This window comes from Paralichthys olivaceus, chromosome 9, assembly GCF_024713975.1.
Source record: "Paralichthys olivaceus isolate ysfri-2021 chromosome 9, ASM2471397v2, whole genome shotgun sequence".
Lineage (NCBI taxonomy): Eukaryota > Metazoa > Chordata > Actinopteri > Pleuronectiformes > Paralichthyidae > Paralichthys > Paralichthys olivaceus.
This window is the reverse complement of record NC_091101.1, coordinates 3,719,374-3,728,577: the sequence shown is the minus strand read 5'-3', so window position 1 is coordinate 3,728,577 and position 9,204 is coordinate 3,719,374. Positions and strand designations below refer to the sequence as shown.

General features: G+C 40.2%; 1 long non-coding RNA gene across 1 annotated transcript; it reads right to left on the bottom strand.

Moving 5' to 3' along the window:
- Positions 1–1,274: 1,274 nt before the first annotated feature.
- Positions 1,275–5,225, bottom strand: LOC138411503 (uncharacterized). The gene is made up of 3 exons (XR_011244136.1): positions 5,088–5,225; positions 2,549–2,613; positions 1,275–1,510 (listed from the first exon to the last, which is right to left on the bottom strand). It is a non-coding gene; the product is annotated as an uncharacterized lncRNA (long non-coding RNA).
- Between the last annotated feature and the right edge of the window lie 3,979 nt (positions 5,226–9,204).

The following is a 9,204-nucleotide window of genomic DNA, read 5'->3' as shown; positions in this document are numbered from 1 at the left end:
AAGCTGATTGAAAGGGAGAGATTAAGAGTCTCTGGTGAGATGCGTTCACAACAACACAGAGATCTCAGGAGCGTCAGGTGAGGGGTGGTGGAGCATGCAGGAAGCAGAACATCGACATCCTTTTGTCTTTCTGTGTCTTTGTCTTTTTGTGTCTTTGTCTTTTTTGAAACATCATCAACTCACTTCAATTATTCGTAACTGTTTTGCTACATCCATGTGCAATGCCCTTGACATGCTAATGTAACACAATACATTTCCACTTTGGGATCACTAAATAATATCTATCTATCTATGCAATATGAACCTTATGGTTTTATATGTCTCAAATATTTCATTGAGAAGCATTGATTGAAATTTCAACATATGTTTAGTTTCATTTTGAATTTTTTACAAATGGAAACATGAAAGATGCATCAGACTTATGAAAAGAAAAAAGGACAAAAAAAACAAACAAAACTTAAAAGGAAAGATAATTACCTGACAATTCTCAAAAAATAATCCCTTCTCACCTGCCATTCCTACCCTGAGTAGCGCTACCTAGAATACTAATGTCTTTTAGAATCAAGATTATGCATCTTATTCATCCATTCCTTCTAAGACAGACATCACAGGTGTCCTGGTCTGTCATTGAGGACATGTCTGATTTTTTCCAAGTGGAGGGTATCAGTCAGAGTTGTTATCTAATGTTCGAAAGTGGGTACATCCTTAGTCTTCTGGCATTGGAGAATAATCTTTGCACAGAGTAGGCCATAACACAGAAGATGTTGTTGTTCACTGTTCACAGTTCTCAGAGACAGGATAATCAAGAGTGGATCTAGTTCTGTTCTAGTTTTTACTTCAGGGTGCTATATGGACAGAGATTACTTCTGATACAGACCTAAAACATTTGTCTGGACAGAGATTGTTTTCGACCATGTCCAGTGGATGTAGCCCCTGATTGAATCTCTACTGTTTACCACCATCACTGATTACTGTTGTGATGTTTCCTCGAACAAGAGGCAGCAAAAATCAACACAACCATGATGCGATTACGCTCTTTCAGCTAAGTGGTTGCTTTTTTGGGTTAGTTCTTTCTGATCATAAAAAAGCAAGGATATCTGCAACCACACAATTTCTGTCAGTCACAATCTCGTCAAAGAGCTAGTGTGTGAAATGCAAAGTAATGTGATTTGCATCTAAAATCACAGTTTGTACGTCTTGTGCATTGGTTTGTGTTTGTGAAGGTTTTTAGCGACTGCAGAACACTGGCTTAGAGACAGATGTAGGTGGGTGTTTATTGCAAAAGAAAAAACAATTGGAACAGTTCTTTATTTGTTTCTAATGAGGTTCTGAACTGGTGACTGAACTAGAACAGACCGGGCCAAACAGGCACACAGCGTGGAAACAAGGGGTTATGATACTAGGCAGGTTTAAAGGCAGGACACACAGATGGTGGTGAGGTTAGCGCAGGTTCCAAACTGGACAGGCAGGAGAAGGTGAGGCCGGACATGGTTGGTTACTGGTGGTGATCCTGAGGCACAAGCAAACAGGTGTTATATGCAAAACATGGCTAACCTATTTATTTATTTATTTCATCATGCATGACCCCCCACTCTTAGTGTTTCTTTGATTCTGCTCTTAATTCTGTTTTTAGCCTCATGACTTATTTCTTAATGTTGGTGTGTTGTCGTTTTATGTCTAGATACTGGAATGAAGAAAGTATCTTCTTATCTTATCTTAATGATCATTTTGCAACTTATGATTGCTGGTTTGAGAATTTGCATTTCATTGTAATTGATAAACTGTTAACAGAACTCGCTGAGGCCCAGTGTTGAACCTAACACAGCAGTCATAGCTGATTTCTGTGCAAGTTGATGCACAACTGAGTCGTAACGTGATCAATTAGCTCGAGAAAAGTTTCCAAACTACATATTGGCAGCAATTTGTTTTAATTGAACTGGAGAAAATATGTTTGAATCAGCTGAGAAGTGATTCATAATTTCTACCTCTTATTTGCACCACGCAAAAATACTTTTCTTAAAGGGTAATGGCTAACTCTATATTTCCAGTAAATGTGATTGTGACTTTATGGGCCATGCTAATTTTTTCACTCAACCAGTAGAGAGAAATGAGGACACAGTTGGGCCAATCAGGACGAGCTTCAAACAGTTTTCCAAACAAACATGGTTTATACTTGAATCATTTGAAATGCTTGTCTCTCAGCCTGACTGATGCCAAATGTTGAACTGCATATGGATGTGTGGAGTGTAGACGATAAATTAAAACAATATCAAGTTGAAGTAGAAGCAACATATTGCAGTAAATCCTTCCTCCCACATTACTGGGTTCATTTCAGCGCAGGCCTCTTGGCCGATCTGCAGTGTAACAACACAACAAAGCACATGAAAAATGGAATCTCCCTGATTCCCAAAATGAATTCACTGCTGATTGATCTGTTCCCTCGATGAGTGCGTATCTGCAGCACTGTCTGCATCCACCTATCCATCCAATCCTACCCATCCACCAAGGCACAAAAAGCTGCAGCGGCGGAGACAGCGTTGGACTTCACCTGTCACATTCATCCTGATGGAGGTGCTGCCGAAATGCCAGCGAGCCCAATCATGCAGGAAAAACCTGTAACACAAAGTAATTATGTTCTTGTGCTTCTGCTGAAGGTAATTAAACTGTAGACTCTCTCTGCCATAGTTACACAGTCGGTAGCCTGAGCAGCTGTGAGTGTGTCTCTCACACACACACACACACACACACACACACACATACACACACACAATGCTACATAAAATCACCATAATGTCATTTTTGAATTTTTGAACAATGCTTTTACAGTGCAAGCAGTAATAAACATATTCAACGCTTAAAGTTCATTCTGTGCGAGTTTAAGGGTAAGGTTGGTAACTTTTGAACTTATTTGTTGAAATCCTGCCTGCCTGTGTGCACCCCTCCCCCTGACCTTCACAAGAGGGTGGAGAGGCATTGCACCACTAAGGGAGAGATATGTTATGTGTTTGGGGGCATAGCTTTGATTCCAGCGCTGACGTTGGGGTTGGGATGTATATTTTCAAAGTGTAGCCTGCTCTTGCTAGCAGAACTGCCAGCTTTAAAGGTTCAGTGTGTAAAATGTTGTGATATCTACAGGTGTTGTTGCAACTGAAGAGCCCTGAATCATCCCACCCTCCCCTTCTAAACATGAAAGAGAACCTGTGGTAGCCTTCAGTTGTCATTAAAACTCAAGTTTGTCCAGACGACAGTAAAAAACACGACGGCCTCCACAGAGCGGACCCCCCTCCATGTAAATATAATGTATTTAAGTAGCCCATTCTATGGTAATGAAATCTTACACACTGATCCTTTAATACTTTGCACACTGAGCCCTTACATGTCAGATTCTCAAAAATACAGACTGATAATCATGTGTACTCTGACAACAGGGCCCTGAAGGATGTAAACTAAATAGCTCCAATAAAACAGTAAATCCTAAACATGACTCCATCATACCTGATGTGAACTAAAGTAATGGGACTACCCCTTTTGCCAGACATTGCTTTCTGTCTTTTTTCTCTATAATTTGCTAAAGCATTTATATGTTGAGGTTTCTCAACAGCATCTTAGCATTCAAGGGCAGACATAAAAAATATGGAGCTGGGATATCATTGGCTGAGTTCAAGTTCAATATGCTCATAGTCATATGCACAGTCCTGAACAATTAAAGTCTTTCATTGCCTTCCACAATGAATACCGTACTTCAAGAGTTATAAAAATATCGAGATAAGAAAAAAAATATATAAATGTACAATAGAGCATCTGTGCAATGTAGTGCATTAGAGGCCCCACACATGCAAAGTCTAAAAACAGACTTTGATCCACATTTGCCCTTTGGTTAATTTCTCCTCATTATCTTAGAACATAGACACACATTGTGTCTGAGGACCTGAGACGAACCTTGGTCACTTTAATCCAATCACGACATAACTCAGGCTAAATAGCAATCAGCTGGTCAGCTGCAGCACAGCAGCACAAAACATATCAGAAAACCTCAACACAGATGAGTTTAGGTGTGATGATTTCCTGTTCTCACTCTTTATCTCCACTGATGAAAAAACTTTCTGTGCACACATGCATGTAATGTTCTTTTACTGTCTTTAAAGGGATAGTTCACTCAGAATCTGCTCACCACAATGCAGACGGAGCACACGGAACACACGGGGTGCACGTTGGTGCTGCTAGCATCGGCACTTCTTGTAGTGGACTTTTAGGCTAAAAACTTGGTGTCAACTTGGTGTAAATGACACCATTTTGAGTCAAATATGAATGTCAGGGCTTGTGTACACTTGGATGACACTTCTGTCCGTTCTGGGAGAGGGACTCCTCACATGTGGCTTCTCTTTCCCCCCTGTTAAAGGTTGTTTTTTGTAGTTTTCCTCACTCTTGTTGAGGGCAGAGGATGTCGTACCTTGTTCAGCCCTATGAGACAAATTGTGATTTGTGAATACAAATAAAATTTGACCATTTGATTTATTTTCATTTTGCATTTATTGTAAGTCGGTCTCTGGTTAAGGGTTACAATTGCAATAATATGAATTGATTAACATGATATCATTATAAATAAACTAATCATATTGATCGAAATGTTCATCATTTCTGCTCATTTCCACATATTCTCTTGACTATATTTGTGTTCTCTTGCTCCTCGTTCAGGATGATCTGTCGTTCAGTTTCCAGCAGACGCTGTCAGGTACGTGGCTTGAGCATCTCTCACTGCTCTGCACACACCTTTCTCCTCTTCCCCTTCACTTTATAATCAGAAGGTCGAAAGACAGATTGACTACACAAGGGAAGACACTTTCATGTACACAGAAACACATAGAAACACACACACACACACTGTCTCTCTCTCTTCTGCACTCCTGCTCGCCATCATTAAGATGATGATGTAAGCTCTGGCAAGGCAGCTCACAGCCTGATAACACCAGCCATAATCACTTGTGATCCCTTAGCTTACCTTCGTTCACTCACTCTCTCTTATGCCCCCCCCACCCCACACCACTAACAACCCCACCCCCATAACACCATACACACCAACCGCCTACCCCAAAAGTCCCTGAAGATGCTCTTTGAGAAGTCAAGGAGTCGTGTTTTGGCGTCCAAGCGCACGTTGTGTTCAGTGTTTGCAGCGTGTTGCATCAGCGCACAACATAAACACACAGCTATTGGCAGGGGTGTGGGGGGTAGGGAGTACCAGGCGCTGCTATTTGTCGTGAACACGGTTGCATGGTTCAGAGATCCCATGAGGACACCTGTAACTCAATACTGCACCTCGTGCTTCTAACTGCTTGTTCTCCCACTTAACCTTTAGCTTTACTGAAGTGTTTGAGCTGGGGCTGTCTGCTCTAACCAGGTGGGAGACTGAGACTAGGAAAAACTACTTCAGCTGTCCAGGATGTACCCTGCCTTTTACCCAGTGTCAGCTCAGATTGGCTCCAGCCCCCTCCTGACCCTTAAAGGATAAACAGGGATATGGATGGATAGAATTATATGATAATCTATTATTATTAAGACAACTACAAACTGGATTTTAATTTTGTATATTTTTGGATGATAGTATGTAGTAGCTGCTTTTTAGTTTTTCAAGATTTAAGATTCAATGGTTTTATTGTCATATGCACAACAATAACATTTAGCAGTTGCTGGCAATGAAATGCTTGAGTCAGGCTCCCTTCTAGCCATGCTCAGAAATAATTAAAATAGAATATAAAAAATGAAATAGAATATATACAATAACTAGTAAATAAATAGTTGCCCCTTTGGATATAATTTAGTCAAATTCCATGGCTCAGTGAATACTTAGGTGAGTACTGTATATTAATTATAACAAAATTCCAGAACTAAACTATCAATGCAATTGACCATGAACTGTAGCTTTCTTTTTTTTTCTCAAGTTAAAACTGGAGTGCAGCATCAGCTCCCTAAATGAATTCACACAATGCTGATTCAGCTTGTAAATGTAACTAAATCTCTGTATTTATGGTTTTAAGTTTAGGGTGACATTCCCACACTGTGCACGGACAGCCATGCATTTGACGTCAACTAGTAAATTTGCTCGAGGTAAAGAGGGGAGCGACCACATAACGACAGACAGATTAGGGCACAGGGCCGGGAGTATGGCAGAGCTGATGAACTAAAATTACATGATAAAGATTAAAAACATTAAGAGCAGTAAGGCGATATCCGTGTCATCACTCTGTCCCAGACAGGTGGGCATTTGTGAAATATTTAAAGTTGGATACAGTATGTAACTATTACATGGACACTGCATAAATAATAAACATAACAGCTCCCTTTAAACACTCTAAAGTGAAGCCAAAGGTCCCCCCCCCTGGCTTCATTGTAGGTCAGAACCTCCACTTCCTCTAAAAAGTTACCCAACAAACAAACAAACTTTTCTCAAGGAAGGATTTCTGTCTCTTAACACACTGATAAGTGCTCACTCAAAGATAAATTTGGTTTTAATTCTTACTTTGATGCAATAAAAAACGAGGGAAAAATTCATCATTGACTCACAAGACTGACTCATGATTAGTCAGTGCGTGTATCTGATACCGAGGCTGCATCACCCAATTGCTACTGTGCAGCCTCTGGCTCTAAATGGCATCTTTGCTGCAGGATGTTAGCGTTTGTATCCTGGATATTTTGGCATGTGTTTTGTTAAGAGCCCAAGCAAGTGGCGTGTCGGATTTGGTGACAGACCATACATTAAATAATCTCGCTCTGTCGCAGCTGTTTGACACTGTCAAAAGCAACAACAACTGATTCCAGTTCAGGGTTCTACGTACTGAGTGGAGCTTCACCAATCATTTAACAAACAGGCTAACTGTAACTACCTCAGACACAAATGCTGGTGGACTAAGATGCACGACTTGGTGAAAGTAGTGAAAGTAACAAAGGTTTATTTCTCGACAAAAAGGTGTACAAACAAAAGCCGCTCTCTAGGAGGATATGAAACAATACAAAATAAACACTTGCAGAACTGTGAATCGAAAAGGACCAAACACTGGATGAAGAACATAAACCTGACTAGACCTGACGGTGATACTCAAATGAACACTCATGGACAGAACAAGAGGAACTGGCACAGGACAAAGGGAGACGAGGACTATTTATACATGAGGAGGGGGGAAACAGGTGAAACCAATCAGGGGCGGGGAAGACGATCACCAAGGAGGGAAAATCACACAAAGGGAGGAAGTCAGGGTCTGAAACCAGAGGGAGAAGGTGAGTACAAAATAAAACAGGAAGTGCACGACGAGACTAGACATGAGTGAAGTTTAACTTAACATAGAGTGCTCAAAACACACAAGACTAGACATGAACTAAACTCAGGCATGAAAAAACTCTACACATGAACATGAATAAACTGAACTTAATTGACGAGAAATAACACTCACAGCTGTGCAGCAGAGGTGGCCTCCATGGTTCTGTGGAGCAGCAGCTACCAGCATCACAGGCCAAACAAACCGCCCATCCCCAACAGGCAGGTTTAGAACAGGCACTGCACTATTGTGACTTCAAATATCCATGAGATGTGCTTAACATAAGGAATCCTGATGGACTACTATCCACTAGGAAAACTTTGCTAATGTTAGCCTGTCTATTTCCTGACAGGCTCATCACGATGTTGGCTCACCACCCTATTATATATCACAACAGTAAAAAGTGGCATTTCTTTTCTAGAACGAAAACCCACTGACTTGCTAACCACGGTTAACAGCAACAGCAGCCAATTTTGTGCCACACATATGCAACGGAACATTTTGTGCTTCAAGGCGTCACAAGGTGTTCTCTGTGTCAAACCGTGTTAATGATGTAACTTTGAACTTTCACATGATGTATATTTGTTCATCGCGAGCTGCATGGAGCTGGAGACTGTGGGTCAATCCTGACTTCAGCATTAATTTCAGCATAATGCATGAACAAATTCCTCTGGGTCTCACAGAAGGACTTTTCACATGAAGAGGCATCCTTGAAACGAACTCATATAATCCTCTATGGAGCCACACAACTCCAAACAATAAAGTGTGGCACACTCTAACACTGTGAATTCCCAAAAGCTCCTTCCTCAATCATCTGCACTCCCCAAGAAAGCTTCTGATGTTAATATTTACTGCAACCGAGAAGCACAGCCTCTGGAAATCTGATTACACCCTGGCCCCTGAAAACAAAATGGAGGGGAATCGGTTTGATCATTCTCTCAAAGATGCGTGGATCTATTAACGGTTGTTGTTGAATAAAGAGACATACATTTGAGTCACAGAGATGGGTTGGGGAGAGTGGAGGAGAATGAAACAGCATGGCTTATTGGTTATTGAAATATTGAGCACGGTGGTATTCCACTTTCTTCATGTTTGACCGCAGACATAAGGCTGCTCCTTTTTTTAAATGCCTCAAAAATCCATAGTTTAATCACCTTATTACCAGGTTCAAGAGTGTGACTTATCATCAGTCATGGTCACACTGCTATAAATAATTTAGCAACAAAAAATAAATACATTTTGGTAAAATTTGTTGAACCCTGACAATGTCTCTTAAAGGTCCAGTGTGTAAGATTTAGGTGAACGGGAACTGTGGGCAGAAATTTAATGTTGAATTGTTAAATTGTATGAATTGTAGTTTTCTTTACCCCAGAAAAGGCCCTTTATATTTAAATACTTTATATTCACATTGAGGGGACCCTCTCTATGGAGGCCTCCATGTTTTTTACATTAGTCCAGACTGGACAAACTAAACACCTTTTGAGTTTTTATGACAACTGAAGCTACCACAGGTTCTTTTTCATGTTTGGAAGGAGAGGGTGAGGTGAGGGGTGTTCAGCTGCAACATGCAACTTCAACACTAGATATCACTAAATTCTACACACTGTATCTTTAACCTTAATTCCTCATGTTCGCTATTTAGACCCTTCAGTCTAAATTTTAAAAATCCTTACACACACATATGTGAGTGTGTGTAATATATATAGTGTATATATATATATATATATGTATATAGTATATATATATTATAGTCTTCATCTCATTTCAAAACAATATAAATAAGATATATGGATAATGATGGCAATGTATCTCTGCTAGATCTTTTTTTAACGAGGAAAGTGTTTTTGGTGATAAAATTATAATCTATGTAAAAACATTATCCGCTAAAAAAACCGTA